The sequence below is a fragment of the Castor canadensis genome, chromosome 10 (genome assembly GCF_047511655.1).
Source record: "Castor canadensis chromosome 10, mCasCan1.hap1v2, whole genome shotgun sequence".
In the NCBI taxonomy this organism is placed as follows: Eukaryota; Metazoa; Chordata; class Mammalia; order Rodentia; family Castoridae; genus Castor; species Castor canadensis.
In genome coordinates, this window is record NC_133395.1 from 106,869,453 (window position 1) to 106,886,945 (window position 17,493).

The 17,493-nt window shown below is 43.0% G+C and overlaps 1 protein-coding gene and 1 non-coding gene across 2 annotated transcripts in view; both read left to right on the forward strand.

The window, feature by feature from the left end:
- The window catches only part of Pp2d1 (protein phosphatase 2C like domain containing 1), a 50,762-nt gene that overhangs the window by 27,581 nt on the left and 5,688 nt on the right, over nt 1–17,493 (forward strand). The gene's annotated exons all lie outside the window — the stretch shown is intronic.
- LOC141413057 (U2 spliceosomal RNA) lies at nt 13,338–13,528 on the forward strand. The gene has a single exon (XR_012437891.1). It is a non-coding gene; the product is annotated as a U2 spliceosomal RNA (small nuclear RNA).

A 17,493-nucleotide genomic window follows, 5' to 3' on the forward strand; every position in this document is an offset into this window, starting at 1 on the left:
TTTCATATTTTAGCCATATTTTAATTTAGCTCTTTAAAAATATTTTTATTAACTGATAAAAACTACTTCCAGCTATTTCTGTTTCTTTTTTGGCAGTTCTGGGGTTTGAACTCAGGGCCTCACAGTTGCTAGGCAGGTGCTCTACCACTTGAGCTCCTCCGCCAATCCTAAAAAAACCCTTTAAATCCAACGTGTAGGCTTTCTCAGTTTCTATCGTCTCATTTTTTTCCCCCTAAAGTTCCTGTTTCTTTGCTTCTCTCATTGTTATTTTTGTTGTTGAAAACTGGACATTTTCATTAATACCAATATTCCTCCACCCTCAGTTTATTGTCGCTGCAGTTTGTTGGTGACTTTTCTGAGGAATTCTGTGAGGTCTGTTTGTCCTGCGCAGCCGCAAAAGCTCTGCTCGGCAAATTTGTAGTCAGTGGAGATTTCCATCACTGAGCCAATAACCTTCTGGTTTTTCTTTGGGGCTCGGACTGTGTATTTGTTACACATCTTCAAAGAAATACCAGACACTCTGCAATTTCATGTTGGCTTTTTCTTCCTTTTCGGTAGTGCCTCCAAGTTGGTCATCGGTGGGAGAGCAGGCATTTTCAGATCATGTGGCATAGGTACAGCCGGCACTTGCACAAGTGCTCTTCTGTTGTCCCCAGAATATGTACGAACCTTTCTTTCTTTTTGTAAGATACCTGTTGATACCTTATTCCAGGTACTTCTTATCATTATTCTAGTCAGCCTCCTGTTAGAACCAAGTGTTTTCACTGCCTCAGGCAGCTGTAATTTTAAATAATCGCTGCTGTTTGTTTTTGACAAATACCTTGGGAATGGAATTGTTTGCACAGAACAAATGCTGCAGCAAGTTAAATAATGACAAGATCTCAGAATGGAGCTTTTTGTTCAGGAATTGCAAAAAACAGTTCAAATAGTGATGAATTTGTTTTTTTCCCCCCTTTTTAAAAAAAAGACAAGATCTTGCTTTGTAGCTCATGCTGGCCTCAATCTCATGAACCTCCGGCCTCAGCCTCCCCAGAACTGAGATTACAGGTGTGTGCCACCATGCTGTATATCTTAATGTCATTAAAAAAGTCTTTACTGATGAGCACAGTGGTGCACATCTGTAATCCCAACACTCAGGAGGCTCTGCCTCTGAGGATCGAGAGTTCAAGGCCAGCCTGAGGTGCATAATGAAACCCTGTCTCAAAAACAAAACAAAACAAAAATGATCACAATTCTTACTGGAGGAAAGCTCAATCATTGAGAGGTCACTAGCACATGCTATGCCTTGGGTTTTGAACTCCATTACCTCAAAAAATAAAATAATGAGACAAAACCTTCTAAGACATTATCGGTTTACACTTTTTATATTTGTGGTTTTTCATATATTCTTTCTCTCCCCTGCTCCCCTTGTGCGTGCTGTACTACTTGGGCCATGCCCCTAGCCCTGTCTCTTTCTCAAAAGAGATTTCTGTTGGGTAAAAATTCTAGTTTGTCTGGTATATTCTGTCAGCATTTTCAGATAGTGGAGTGACTCAAGTAGTAGAGTAACTGTCTAGCAAGCACATAGCACTGAGTTCAAACCCTGAACTGTTGGAAGAAAGAAGTGGGGGAGGGAGGCAGAAAGGGAGGGAGGAAAGAAAAGAAAGAAGAAAGAAAAAAGAGAGAAAAGATGATCTCAGCATTTTGAAGCTATCTTTTTCACCTTTTTTTGTTCCTATTGATGCTGATACAAAGCAGATCTTCTGAAAATAGTTTTTATCTTCTTGCTTTTTACACATCTGTCTTCGATGTGGCACAATTTCACTATGATATTTGCAGGCCTGGGGATTCAATGCAGAGCCTCACATATGCTAGGCAAGCACTCTACCACTGAAGTACACCTTCTGCCCCCCGCTCAAAAAAACCTATTTGGGATATTTGGCTTCTTGACTTTTTGCATTGGTGTCTGTCATTATCTCCTTGAGGATTGTTTCTATTTCATTCTGAAAATATAATTAAACATACATTAGCCTTCTTATTCTATCATCAATGTAATTTAACTTTGCTTTTTCTTTTTGACCATACTGGGGTTGGAACTCAGGGCCTCACAGTTGCTAAGCAGGTGCTCTACCACTTGAGCCACGCCTCCTGCCCTATTTTTAGTTTTTTGAAGAACCTCCATATTGATTTCCATAGTTGCTGTACTAATTTCCATTTCCACCAACAGTGTATGAGGATTCCTTTTCCCCTGCACCCTCACCAGCATATGTTGTTTATTTTCTTACATCTCTTCCAGTTCACTGATTCTCACTTTATAAATACAGGCCCTTCTGTTTTCCTAATCTTCTAATTGTTGCAGGCCAGTGGCAAAGGTCCTTGCCTTCACTAGCCAAAGAATTGGCCAGTGGGCCAGCAAACTGACTCATGAGATGACAAGGTCAGCACACAAGTAAGATTTATTAGAGAGGAAGGAAAAGCTGCCCTTAGAGATGAACAGGAAGCCCCGAAAGTTGGTAGCTCCCTGTCATTCACAGAGGGGGAGTTTTTATTTGGTCCTTTTTGTTGGGGAGGGGAGTTAGGAGTCAGGGGTGGAGTGGTCTTTTGATGTATCTTTGTAGAAACACACTCAATTGTGGAGGGGAGGTGCAGGATTCAAGAGCAAAGTGGTCTCTTAACATATCTCTGCTGGTACATACACACAGTTCTGTGAAAGCCTCTTGCTTATCAGCCTTGTGGCATTTTGAGGCATCTCCAGGGGGCCATAACTTGTGAAACCATCCATCCCTTTACAGGATGTGGGGCCCACAGTGCTCTCACAGAGGATGGGGGTACTGGCTCATTTTGTCTTCTGATACCCCAGACCCAACAAGGTCCCTCTGAGACGAGCATCCAACTGCTGTTGGGGGAAAGGGATGATGACTTATCTAGCTACTTCCTGCTGACAGTGAGGTGGAAGAGGGAGAGGAGATGCAGGGATACTTGTCTTAGGGATTGACCTGTGTGGCCTCCAGGGGATCCCAATAGAACTGGACGGAGGGTCCATGAATTGGCAGAGGTGAGTATTCTTTAACTAAGAGCTGGGATATAAACTTGGAAAGAACATTTATTATACAATACCCAAATAGGAGTATTAGAACGAGAATTAAAAGGGGGCCAGCCAGAGGTAGTACCCAAGGTGCCCAGCTCAATATGTTGTTCCAGAAGGACCACAAATTGGCTAGCTCTTGTCTCCTTTTTGTAATGTGTTCCTGCAACTGTTGGTCCATGTCTCTGACCACCCTAGATTTGTTAATATAAAAGCAACATTCCTCATTTAGGAAAAGGCATGTTCCACTCTTTTCAGAAGTTAACAGGTCAAGTTCACATCTAATTTGGAGCACTACTGACACGAGTGAATCTACCTCATTTTGGAAAGCCACTATGGACTGTGAGACCCTTTCCTATGTCATTATTAAACTCTGTTGACAGCTTTTGATGGGTATAGATTGACAAGGAGATGTCCCCAATGCCAGCACCTATTCCATCTGTGATCCTCATAGCTATCAGTAGGGGAATGATTTGGACAGCCCTCTTTGGTCAAGTGTAGGCTGCTAGAGGAAGAATAGGGAGAGATTGGTTGTTAGGAATAATATTGATTTGTAGGGTCAGAAGAGCTTGAGTGCAGAATCCCCTCCAATCAGGAGGCAGGCAAGCATAGGCTGCAGGTCCACAAACAAAATAAGTTCCAGGATAGGGTGAACACTGAGGATGAAATATTAGATCAGTTGTTAGCATTATTTTAACACAAAGCTCTTTAGGAATCTTTCCTAGTGGCCTTGACCCATGTAGGCTTTGGAAGCATTGGGAGGCTGGATGGGTCAGTTTCACCCTGGCAACATTGAGTCTTGTCAGGGGAATGCCTGATTTTTTATCTGGTGAAGTTCCAAGTGAGTCCATGGGGGTAGCCAATACCAGTGAGAGACTTGGGGAAAGGCATAGCCAGCAGTTTTCAGCTAAAGAGAGATTTGTATAGTTTAGGAGATGATAGGTAGAATCAAGTAGTCTGTATATCTTGGGGTCTAAGTTGTAAGTCCTATTGGGTTGAGGGGGGCTTTCAAGCTGGCCATTTGGGTTAGATACCCAGCAGACAGGGCCTGTCACCATAGGACAAACTGGATCTGCATAACCCCAATGGCTGTTAGCTGTTAAGTTTCCAAGTGACTATTTCCTCCCATTTGTGTAACAGGAAAAGACTTTGTCTGTTCTGTAACATCTTTGTGGCATATGGGGATAGGTAGAGGGGCAGGGACAGTGTGGCAGTGGTGGGTCTACAAGGACTGGAGTTAGACTGTCAAGAGATGTGACTGTAACTGGAGAAGAAGGGAGGGTCATTATACGTGAAGGAAGAGGGACAGGGGCCAGAACTGGATCTCTAGGAAGTATGGCTGGATAACAGATAGAACAGTTTGGCTCCATTATGTAGGTTTGTCCCTTGTGGAGGCAGAAAGTGAGCCCTTGTTTGACATATAAATCAAGTCGGTTATCCCAAGAAGGGAGGAGATATACTTTGCACCTACAAGGGAGGTAGGAATCCATTGTTACAGGGCAGAGTAAGGCACAGATTATAAGAACAAGTGGAGCACAAGGAACAGGGCACACAGGATAAGGTACCTACCACTTAAGGCTAATCACTGCAGCCATGTCCACTCAGGGGGGAGAGGTCACCCACAAACCAACACTCAAGATAAGGGGAACAAGAATGTAAATAACCCACAAAAAGAGAGAGAGAGAGAGAGGAAACATAACTATGTGTCTGATGTGGTTCTTTTGAAGAGGTATTTGAGGTCTTCCAGGAGTAGAGTAGTGGAGCTGAGTGTGGTTTTGGGGTAGGATCATCAGTCTCTGGTGACCACATTGCCTGGGCAAAACAGTGGGGAAGAGTCTCCCCTTGGCTCATCTCATCCCAGCTCAGAAAGAATCTGTTGGAATTTGGCTGGCTGGGTGATGTGGAACACCAAATTGGCAGGCTCGGTTTCTAAGAGAATATCATTTCAAAGGAATGGCCTCCCATACAGTACCTCAAATGGTGTCAGGCCCAGTGAGTTTGAGTATTTCTGAGTTGGGTTAGGCCCAGCAGTAACAGCTTTGGCAAGGAGAGGTGAGTCTCTTGAGCCAACTTAGACAAATGCCTCTTAAGCAGTCCATTGGCCCGTTCCACCTTGCCAGAGGATTGGGGTCTCCATGCACAGTGGAGGTGGTATTTGATTCCCAAAGCCTTAGAGATCCCCTGGGTGATTTCAGCTCTGAAGGCCGGCCCACTGTCACTCTGGAGAGTCCAGGGAAGTCCAAATCTAGGGATAATCTCATTAATTAGGACCTTAATTACTTCCTGGGGTCTTTTCAGAGAAACAGGGGAATGCTTCTACCCATCCAGTAAATGTATCTACCAAGACCAGGAGTAATCTAAAGGTTGGGACTCCTGGCAGATGGGTGAAGTCAAGTTGCCAGTCTTCCCCAGTATATATGCCTCATCTCTGGGTCCCAGGGACAGGCAAGGCAGAGTTGCAGAGATTGTTGCATTGGCAAATTTCACATCCTCTGATAATATGTTGGAGGTTATCTTTAAGTTTTATCCCTTCAAATAATTGACTACCCAGTGAGAGAGAGTCTTATGTATCCCTAAGTGATAGGATTGGTGTAAGGTTTTGAGGACCTTCCATTGGCTATTTTGAGGAAGAAATAGCTTGTCCTTGGGAGTTATCCACCATGTGGTCAAGGAGATACCCCTGCTCAGAGGCCTGTTGGAGTTCAGTGGGTTAGTACTAAGGATGATGGCAGGGGGGAGGGAGAAGGGATTGTTTCCATAGAAGGAGGGCTTGAACATAAAGTTTTTGGGCAGCCTTCTTTGCTGCCATGTCAGCTCTATTGTTTCCTTTTGTTATTTTGTCCTCAGATTGTTGGTGCCCAGGTCAATGAATTTTTGCCACCTGCTTTGGGAGTAAGGCTGCCTCTAGGAGGTCTAGGATTGCTCAAGAGTGTTTAATGGGAGATTCTGTTGTGGTTAGTAATCCTTGCTCTTTCCAAAGAGCTGCATGGGCATGGAGGACCAGGAAGGCATACTTAGAGTCTGTATAGATATTGGCACTTTTTCCCTGAGGTAGTTGTAATGCCCTGGTGAGAGCTATCAACTCAGCCAATTGGGCACAGAGGAAGGAGGTAGGGGTTCAGCCCATAGGGTCTGAGTGAGAGACAACACAGCTGCCCAGGCCTGTCTAATTCCCTCTGGGACTGATAAGCTCTGATCTGTGAAGGGGGTGAGGTCTGGATCTGGAAGTGGCTGATCAAGGAGGTCAGGCCTAGCTGAGTAGCATTAAGCTAGTACTTCCTCACATGAGTGTGTGATTGGGCCCTCCTCTGTGGGGAGAAGGGATGCCAAATTTAAAGCTGAACACACTTGGAGGCTTATATCTGGACATTCTAAGAGCCAAGCCTGGTATTTGATCAGTCTGTTATCTAACAGCCATAGTCCCCCTTTTGAAGTTAGGAGTCCTCCCAGATCATGAGGAGTGTATATAGTCAGGGGTTGGCCAAGAATTAGTTTTTGGGCTTCTGGGATTAAAAGACGGACTGCTGCAAGGCTCTTAAGCATCCAGGCATCCCTTGGCCACATTGTCTATTTCTTTACTCAGATATTCCACTGTCTGTGGGGTGAGTCCTTGGAGCTGAGTAAGTACCCAAAGGCTAGGACTCCCTTTTCATATACATATAGTTGGAAACAGTCCTGAGTAGGCAAACTCAGGGCTGGAGCTGATTGGAGTGCTTGTTTGAGAGTTTGGAAAGCGTTTTTGCTCTCTGGGTCCCACTCAAGATAGGACTGAGAGTTTTGTAGAGCCACTTTAAGAAACCTATATAGGGGCTTGGTTAAGTCTGCATATCCCAGAATCCAAATATGACTAATCCAGTGACCCTCCCCCCAAAAGACTCACAGCTGGCACAAGGTCTGGGGCAAGGGATACTCCAAAATTGACTTAATCCATTCAGGACTTAAGGAACTGGTTTACCCTTCCAGGATCATGCCAAGGTAGGTAACCTGAGGAAGGCATAGCTGAGCTTTTTCTCTTGAGACTTTGTAGACTTGAGCGGCCAAAAAATTTGAAAGGGATTCAGTTGCTCTGGAAACAAGAGGCTCAGTGGACACATACAAGAGTAGGTCATCAACATACTGGATAAGGGTGACCCCTGGGTGTTGCCAGTCCTTTAAGTCTTTGATTAGGGCTTGCCCAAAGAGGGTGGGGGCTGTCTCTGAAGCCCTGAGGGAACACTGTCCATGTTAGCTGTTGTGAGGGATTAGTGGGGTCCTCAAAGGCAAACAAGGGCTGGCTATCAGGATGTAAAGGGATGCAGAAGAAGGCATCCTTTAGGTCTAATGCAGAGTAGTGTTGAGCCTCTGGGGGTATTTTTGGCTAATAGAGTATAGGGGTTGGGGACAATTGGATGAAGGGGAATGACATCCTCATTAATGAGCTGTAGGTCCTGAACCAGCCTCCATTTATTTGGCTCCTTACAGATAGCAAGAATAAAAGTCCCTGTTGTTTTAGGGAGCTAATAATGGGCAATATACCCTGTTGTCCTTCAGGCTTTAGGGGATATTCTTTTTAATGGGGGAATTGGATGGAGTCTTTTAGCTTTATTTGTATAGGAAGAGCAGTTTTTGCTTGGCCAACAGTTGTACCATCAGTCCAAACTGTGGGATCTACCTGTTCTTCAATGAGGGGGAGTCAGAGTATTCCTTGAGTGGAAGTAGAATTTGGACTTTTAAGTTGGGACAATAAGTCTCACCCCAGCAGGGGTACTGGAGTTTCAGGGACCACAAGGAAAGACTGACAGAAGTGGAGGTTCCTCCAGGAGCAGGCCAGTGGCCAGGTGAAATAACACTCAAGAGGCCAGCTAGATATGCCTCAAATGACTATTTTATCTTTGGACCTGGGACCTGGAGAGAAAGGGAGGACAGAGAAGTGGGCTCCACTGTCCAAGAGGAAAATGACCTTTTGCTTCTCTACCATGATGGTAACCCAAGGCAACTCAGTTTTGCTCTCAAGGAGTGGAGCTTGGACAGGAGGCACCAGGACCCATCCATCCAAGGGAGGTGGCACCCTGTCTTCCGTCCAGAGACAGGGGCACATAGACCTCCAATGGTTGCCCATACATATGGGGCATAGTCCCGGAGGGGGCCAGGGCTGTCTCCCGGGCTGCCCTTCTCTTTTACACTCTCTACAGAAGTGTCCTTCCTGTCCACATTGATATCATGGCCTGGTAGTGCGGCCCTGTCAGGTGGGGAGCTCTGTAAGCACAGCAATAAGGTCCTGGTGTTTCTTATCCTTATCTCTCTTTTTAGTTAGGTTCCGGTTATAGTATACAAACATGGCTAGTTGCATTAGTTGGCCCAATGATTTTTCCCCTTCAACCACAGACTTTTTAAGTTTTCTATGGATATCTGGGGCTGATTGAATTAGATATTTATCTTTGAGGAGAAACTCTCCCACCTGTGACTCTGGATCCACAGCGGTATGTTTTTGAATTGTGTCCTTAAGACACTGTAAAAAGGCAGAGGGAGATTCATCAGGGCCCTGTTGTACAGTAGTCACCTGGGAATAGTTTAGTGGCTTGATCTTGGCCCTTTTTAGTCCCTCTGTTACTGGGTAAAGTGATGTCTCTTTCATTTGTCCCCTGGATTGTTTGGGTCCCAGCAGGGGTCTGCTTGGGGAACTGCTTGTGCCCCTGTTGGTATCCAGGCCATCTCCAGTCCCTCATTCCCTGGGACTGGGGACATAGGGCCCCGTTGGGAGTGGAAATCATCTCCGATTTGAGTGGCCTGGGCCAAAACTTGCTGCTTTTCAAGGGAGGTAAGGGTTTGATCCCATAAGAGCATGACATCCTTCCAGGCCAAGTCATAGGTTTGGATTATGGTGATAAGAGCCTGGATGTATTGATCAAGATTGTCTGTATAGTTGCCCAGGTCCTTTTTCATCTCTTTTAGTCTGACAGCTGGAAGGAAGCATAGATCCTACCTCTCCCTGCCACTCCCTGTTGTAAAGGATAGCGGCCATATGTAAGCCCAGGGTAGGTAGGTGGCAGGGGAGGGGCTGTGGCTGTTAACTGGGGAGGATCTTTTGATCCTTCATTTTGACTTTGGGGTGTTTGCATGGGTTTTTTGCCCTGAGTTTCCTTAAGGGGCTGGAGGCCACAGACCACAGCCATGGTCTGGGTGTCCAAATGGCATTTGCTGAATCATTCTGGATGATCTCAGAGGGAAAAATAAAGCTGGGTATAGGGAATTTTTCCTCCCTCTTACAGAAAAGATATAATTGTAAGATAGTATTATAATGTATAGAGCCCTCAGGCAGCCACCTCTCTTAATCTCCCAAAGGATATTTAGGCCATGCCTCAGTACAGAGAAAGATGAGGGTCTTCTTAAGGTTGTTGGGGTTTAGGTCCTTCCAGTGTTTCAATAGCAAGCCAGTGGAGATTTTTCAGGCACTGAGGCTGGAAGACTGGAAGGAGCAGGTCCCATCTATAATGCCAAAGAAGTCACAATCTAGAGTCCCCCCTTTATTGGCATCCTGATGGGGGCTGATGGAATGATGGTGGGGGTCTCCATGGCATTGTCACTCCACTTCTGCTGCCCATGGTTAGGACCAAAGGGAATGAAACTGTGGCTTGGATTCCAGCCACCCTCTTGAGGCCACTTATAAAGTGTCTTCTCTCTTTACCTTATATCCCACGTGCTTGATATGCTTCCAACAAAAGAAGCAAACCAACTCAAATAGGACCCTATGAATAAATGGACTGATAACCACCATAAAGGCTCTGTACATTAGGGGAGAGGGAGATAACATGTCTTTTTTTCCCTGGGGAGGTATAGTCCAGGAGGACTCCAAAAGGGAACATTATACTTAAAAGGGTGGAAGGGGTGTCCCTCTTTCTCCCAGGGGCATTTTCCTAGGCAAGCTGAGGGCAAAGGCCAGGCCACCTTGGCGATGCAAAATTCCCTAGGCTCTTCACTAATCATCACACAATCATGACCCCTGGGCCAGGGAGGCTGGTAGACCAAATGCCAGAGGAAGTCAAAGAGTTCATAAGGAGACAGAGAGCATGGTCCCCAGGGGAAGGTGGGAAGCTTGGGGAGAGAGTGGAGGACAGAGATGACTTAGGAAGTGGTGAGAAGACTGAGAGAGCATATGTTCCCAAAGGTCCAGGAAGAATGTTTGCCACCTCTGGTGAGGACAGAAGGGGCAGCCTGACATCCTAAGTGGGGGAGGGGAACAGAGCCTCAAGACACTACATGCCTGAGGGATTAATAATTAGGTGTGCTTTCAGGTTGCTCCTACTAGGTGGTACTGGAACACTGTCTGCTACACAAAATCTTCATTCTTGGGTCGCCGCCTCTGGCAGAAAGGGGTATTTGAAAGGTGGGAAAAGACAAAAAAGATTGTCAGGTACCAAAATCAATCAGATCTCCTCCAACGTAGCATAAGGTGTACCTGAATAAACCCCAGGCTAGGTCTTGGCTTGCAGGGAGGGAGCAGAAATCACCCCCAGAGCTGGAATTGCTGTGAGGCCAAAGTTGACTAGGAGCTGTTGGTCTGATACCATAGTGGGAAAGTCCCTCAAGAAGACAGAGAGAGAGAGAGAGAGAGAGAGAGAGAGAGAGAGAGAGAGAGAGAGATGGGGAGAGAGAGAGAGGGAGAGACTGGGAGTGCCCAGGGAGATCTGCTTTCAGCTAGTCTTCACCAGGGGGTTTCCCTCAGCAGGAGTATCCAGCAGGGCACTGGAGACTCTCTGTTGCACCTTAGGCAGACTCCTGCTGGTTTGGTGCTCAACCATAGGAGAGGTGTCCCTTCTTGAGGTACTAGAAATGTTGCAGGCCAGTGGCAAAGGTCCTTGCCTTCACTAGCCAAAGAATTGGCCAGTGGGCCAGCAAACTGACTCGTGAGATGACAAGGTCAGCACACAAGTAAGATTTATTACAGAAGAAGGAAAAGCTGCCCTTAGAGATGAGCAGGAAGCCCCGAAAGTTGGTAGCTCCCTGTCATTCACAGAGGGGGGTTTTTCATTTGGTCCTTTTTGTTGGGGAGGGGAGTTAGGAGTCAGGGGTGGAGTGGCCTTTTGATGTATCTTTGTAGAAACACACTCTGTTGGGGAGGGGAGGTGCAGGATTCAGGAGTGGAGTGGTCTCTTAACATATCTCTGCCGGAACATATACACAGTTCTGTGAAAGCCTCTTGCTTATCAGCCTTGTGGCATTTTGAGGCATCTCCAGGGGGCCATAACTTGTGAAACCATCTGTCCCTTTACAGGATGTGGGGCCCATAGAGCTCTCACAGGGGATGGGGGTACTGGCTCATTTTGTTTTCTGATCCCCCAGACCCAACACAATTGATTTTTTTGTGTGGGTGTTTGTTGCATTTGGTTGTCTATTTTTTTAAAAAGTAACTTTTAGTCATCTGTGGATTTCTTGCTTCCTCTGTATTCTTTAACTAGTCTCATTTTAAAACATATTTATACATCTACTTAATATTTTATGTCTGACCATTCTAATGTTCATTGACTTTGTAGATCAGTTTCTGTTGGCTCCTGGTTCTAATTTTTATTCCATTTTCATTCATTTTTTCCTAAAAATGGTCAAAGAACATACACTATATGACTTGAAATTATACATTTATTGAGACCTAAAATATGACATATGAGCAAGCACAATAATGTACTGTGTACACATTGAAAAAAATGTGTACTCTGCTATTCTTGGGTAGTGTACTATAAATACCAATTAGGCCAAGTCATTGGCATTATTGTTCATATCCTCAGTGTTCTGTCATTGACTTCTTGGTATATCAGTATTAAGAGAGTCCTTCTGGCTGGGCGTGGTATGCACACCTGTAATTCTAGCACTTGGGAAGTTAAAGCAGGACTGAGAGTTCAAGACCAGCCTGAATTACATAGTGAGAACCTGTCTTTAAAAAAAAAAAAAAAGTCCTATTGAAATCTGACTGTAATTGTTGGTTTATCTATGTCCTTTCCCTGTTATTAGATATATAAATGGTTAGGACTATTGTGCTTGCTTATATGTCATGACAAGTCACTTTTCATTGCAGATTTTTCTTGTAGTGAGGTCTACTTTGCCCAAAATTACAGTAATCACTCCAGTTTCGGTCATTATCATCTCTTTTCCATTCCTTTACTTTTAGCATATGTTTAACTTCATATTAAAATATATTTATTATGAAAGAGGTGGTGGTACATTTCTGTACTCCTAGAAGGCTGAGGCAGGAGGATCACAAGCCAGTCTGTACAACATAGTACACAGATATCCCATTTCCTGAATGTAATTCTTTCCCCTCTGTAGAGTCTCTCACAATCTAACTGTGCTGAGGGTTGGATGTAAGCTGTGTTAAAGAATGAAATAAGATAAAATGCATTTATTGTAAGCAGCATTTATTTGGTTCTTGATTTTTAAAATTTATCGACAGTCTTTGCCTTTTTATTGTGTATTTATTCCATTTATATTTAATGTGATTTTTGTCATGATAATATGTACATTTATCATCTTGGAAATTTTTTCTGTATGTTCCATTCTTGGATCCTCTTTTTTTTCTTTTACTACCTTCTTTAGAATTAATTTTTAATGATCTAGTCCTACCTCTTTTGTTGGTTTATTAGCTGTAAGTCTGTGATATTTAGTAGTTTCTTTGGAATTTGTATTATACATGGTTAAAATTTCTTAATATCTACCTTTATTATACCATTATTATAATTATATAAATGGTGATATTATACCATTTTGTGTATGGAATAAAGCCCTCACAACAGTATACTTTCATTTCTTTCCTCCCAGACTTTATATTGATTACACAAGATGTATGTGTGCATAAATGATTTATTACATAATTAATATAATATTCTCTCAACATCAGTCTTTGGTGTAAATATTCAATTACTTTAAAAATACATTTCATTAAGAATAAAAGTTACATTTACCCATGTACTCATTCCCAGTCCTCTTTATTCCTTTGTGTAGATTTATATTCATCTGCTATCATTTTCTCTTCTACATGAACAAACTTGCTTAGTTTTTATAAAGTAGGTCTTCTGGTGTTGAATTCTTAAGACTTTAACTGCACCTTTGTTTTTTTGGAAGAAATGTTCCTTTGGTATAGAATTCCAGGTTGACAGATTTTTCCTTTGGTGTTAAAAATATTCCTTCATTGTCTTATTTTCGTACACTGCTTGCATTGCTGTCACCATTAGCTCTGTTGTTCTGTACATAATGTAGTTTCCCTCTCTAAAGACGTTCTAGTATTTCTTTTAAGAAATTTGATTGTATCGCTTCTCGGCCTTTTGACTAAGATCAAGTGTAGTATCTGTTCTTATCAGTTTAATATCTGATACATCCTCTATCCGAGGACAATATATTAAATGGATTTTTGGGACTAGGAGATGGAATAGGAGCTTGCTCCATTCACTTCACGCATCGACCTGGTATTGCAGTACCTCCAGGAACAGTGCAAAAAAAAAAAGAAATTTGATTGTGATGGCCAGGTGCTTGTGGCTCATGCCTTTAATTCTAGCTACTCAGGAGGCAGAGATCAGGAGACTTGCCCTGGGCAAACAGTTTGTGAGACCCTATCTCGAAAATGCCCAACACAAAAAAGGACTGGCAGAGTGGCTCAAGTGGAAGAGAACTTGCCTAGTAAATGTGAAGCCCTGAGTTCAGATCCCAGTACCATCACCTTTTTTGGTTGTGATGTATCTCTCTTTTTTTTCCCTTCTCATCTCTCTCCTCTCCCTAAAGCACTCACATTATGTGCTTTAGGCCACTTAAAATGTCCTATGACACGCTGACACTCTTCATTTTTTTGACATTTTTCTCTCTATGCTTTTTTAAACATGGTTTCTATTAGTGTGTTTGGGGTGGTTTTAATTAATTGGCTTTTACCTTACAGGTAGTGTTTCCATGCTTATTTACAGGTCTGGTATAGTAGTATTTTTTGTTTTCTTTGAAAACATTTTATTCATAAACTTAAATTTAAATATGCTTATAGTCACAAGCAATGCAGTATCAAAGTTCTAAAAGAAGAATGTTTCAGTGAGAAGATTCACAAGGAAAGGTTATTACAGAAAGAGTAACTAGTATTATGAGTTTAATGTATAAACTGGATATCAAGTGATTCCTGACCACGATTTATATAGTTTTGGATTTAGAAATATTGTTCCACTCCTGAATCAGTTCAAAACAATGGATTTCTCTCTTGCGTATTCTCATGGAAATAATTTTTAAGATGTTTTTCAAATTTCCCTATGATTATTTAAATGTTACTTGAGCCCATTTCTGTTACTAAGTTTCCTAAGAGATGTAGTCCTGTTAGCTCTCAACTGCAAAGCATCACTACTCTATGTGATAATCGTATTTCTATATAAAGGACAAAGATGTTAATCCCTTATGGTTGAAGTATATCATTCAGTGATTGTCTCAAATCATATAAAGGAAATTTATTTTATTATTGTTGTACTGGAGATACATTGTGACATTTACTAAAGTTCTTACAATATATCATTGTTGAATGCACCCCCTCCTTCATTTCCTTTATCCCCCCTCCCCTCCATTCCTTAGTTTCAACAAGTCTCATTTTTTCATTTACATACATTCATACATAATATTTTCATCATTCCTACCCTCCTACACCCTTTCCTTATATCCCCCCCACCCCACTGGTGTAGTAGTTTTGAGCTGCCTGTTAGAAATTGCCACAAAGTTGGTGGCTTAAAACAGCAAACATTTATTCTGTCAGTGTTTCAGACCAAAAAGCTGAAGTCAAGATGTCGGCAAGGCCATGTTTCTTCTTTCCTTCTTTTGTTCTGTTCTTTGTGGTGCTGGGGATCAAAGCCAGGGCCACACCTGTGCTAGGCAAGCACTCCACCACTGAGCTACAACCCCAGCTCCAAGGCCATGAATGTAAGGGAGACTCCTTTCTTGCCTCTTTCAGCTTATGGGGGCTCAAGGCATTCCCTGGCCTGTGACTGCCTAATTCCAACCTCTGCCTTCGTGCTCATGAGATGTTTACCATTCTCCCCAAATTGTTTCTATTCTGTTTGATATTTCATAAGGGGTCAGGGCCTATCTGGGTAATCCAGGATGCTCTCATTTTGAGATCCTTGTTTGCAACTGCAAAAGATCTTTTCTTTCAAATAAGATTGCATCCATAGTTCCATGGGTTAGATGGGTTAGGTTGTGGATGTATCTTTTTGGATATATCTTGCTAGTCTTTTTTTCTAGAAATAGTTTGGTGCTTTGACCTTACTTTTGTAATTTTTCAGGTCCAGAGCAGTGTCCAATTTGGCCTAATTATTCCCTAGTACTGAGCAAGACCTTCCAAAGTATGCTAACCAGTGATCCATGAAATCACATGTTTTTCCAGTCTGGCTGGTAGAAACAGGCATTGTTCCCAGCCCTGTGAGAGTCCCACCAATGTTCCCTGTGATCCTTTTCAAATGGCTCTTTCTCCAGTGCTGTGGAGTACTCTCTCTCTCTCCTCTCTCTCTCTCTCTCTCTCGACATCTCTGGGATTCTCTGTGAAGCTCTTTTCTCTGGTATTCTGTCCTAGGTAAACTCTAGCTGCCTTAGTCTCTTCAGACTCTCAGCTGTGTCTCAACACAGGTGAAAATACAAATGCAGTCACTGTTACTGAATCTTGGCCAGAAAATCAGAAATTCTCTACAATTTATGTTTTGGGAAGCTGAGGGTTCCTGCCTCTGCCTGCTGACACCAGCAGTGTAAATGATGAATTTCAGGTTTCCAAAAACAAACATGAAGGTTGTTGGTTCCAAGTTCTGTGTTGATCTTTCTTTCTCTTATCTCTGCTCAGCATCATAATTTGGAACAGTCTGTCTTTGGAAGTCTGGGTGGTGGTCAGGGGTATAGGTTTATTGTTGGTTTTCAGTGAGGGCATGGTCTTTGTTGGGGAGACCCATTTTAGTCTTTCCTACCTGGACAAACCCTGGGTTTTGTCTCCTGTTTCATAATCCTGTGAAAATTCAGTGTACCTGGTCTCAGGTAAAAACTTCACCCCTGGTATATTCTGGGATTCATTTACTCATTACTTAAGAAAAAATTTTTTTCCAGTCATTACTCTTTTGACTTGAGAATTTTGTACTTACCAGTAGATATGATCTAACCATATTATCCACAATAGTTAATTGTTCTCAGTAGGATGGTTAAACTGTGACCAGACTGCCCTATTACTACTCTTTTTTGTTTTTTTTTCTTTTGAGACCGAGTCTCCCTATGTACCCCAGGATGGCCTCAAACTGGACATCCTCTTGCCTCAGCCTCCCAAGCTACTGCTCTTTTGAAATAGTTGAGAGTTTTAAAGTATCTGCTATTCTAGTATCTGGTTATAAAAAGGGGGGCGGGGAGTGAGATTGGTGTCAATGTTGGGAACTGAACAAGGGCCTCAAGTATGCTAGGGCAGGTACTCTACCACTGAACTGAATCTCTAGCCCAGTATCCTTTTTTTGCTTGTTTGCTTGTTTTTGTGTTTCGTGGTACTAGGGATCGAGCTCACATGAAAGTGTTCTACCACCAGCCCTTTAGGATTTTGTTTTTGAGATGGGGGGGCAGTATGTCTCACTAACTTTGCCAGGCTGGCCTTGAACTCAGGATCCTTATGCCTCTGCCTCACAAGTAGCTGAGATTACAGCTGTGCATCACCATAGGAGAGACCAGGGAAAACGTTACCTACTACCTCCCTATTACTGGAAATTTCTTAATCAATGGCCACCTCAAGCCCCCATCATTCTCTCCTTAAATTCACCAAGTGAGCTCCCCCTCTTCCCCACACTTTGTTTTCTCTGGTGCTGGGAATCACACCCAGGGAATCACACGTGCTTAGGCACGGGCTCTACAACTGAGCTTTACTCCCTGCACATAAGCGACCCCTTCCATCTTTACAACCTTTAGGTTAAGGAGAATCACACTTAATAAAGAGAAGAATGAAGCTCGCCAGAGCATTACACGTTATGCAGCTAGTGACCCAGGATTCATTTTTCAGACTTGAGATCCAGTTACTTCAAATGAACACCACCAGTTTTCTGCTGTTTTCAGGTGTCTGCATTCCTTTGGCCTTTTTTTTTTTGGTAGGACTAAGGTTTGAACTCAGGGTCTCACACTTGCTAGGTAGATGCTCTATCACTTGAGCTACTCTGCCATCCCTTTTTTGTGCTGGGTATTTTCAAGATAGGGTCTCTGAACTATCTGCCCAGCTAGCCTTCTCTTTCTTCATTTACCACTAAACACTGTATTTGCAGATCTCATTTAATTTGGATTTTCCTCTTGAGATGATTGTTCCTATGAACGTGGAAATTTCTGCTCATACTGAGTGTAGATTAAAATGATTTCCAGCTCTATTCTTTTCTCCTAAAATCAAATTCAACTCAGAATCTCCATTTTATGCAGCAAATAATTTTGTGTGTTGGATGCTG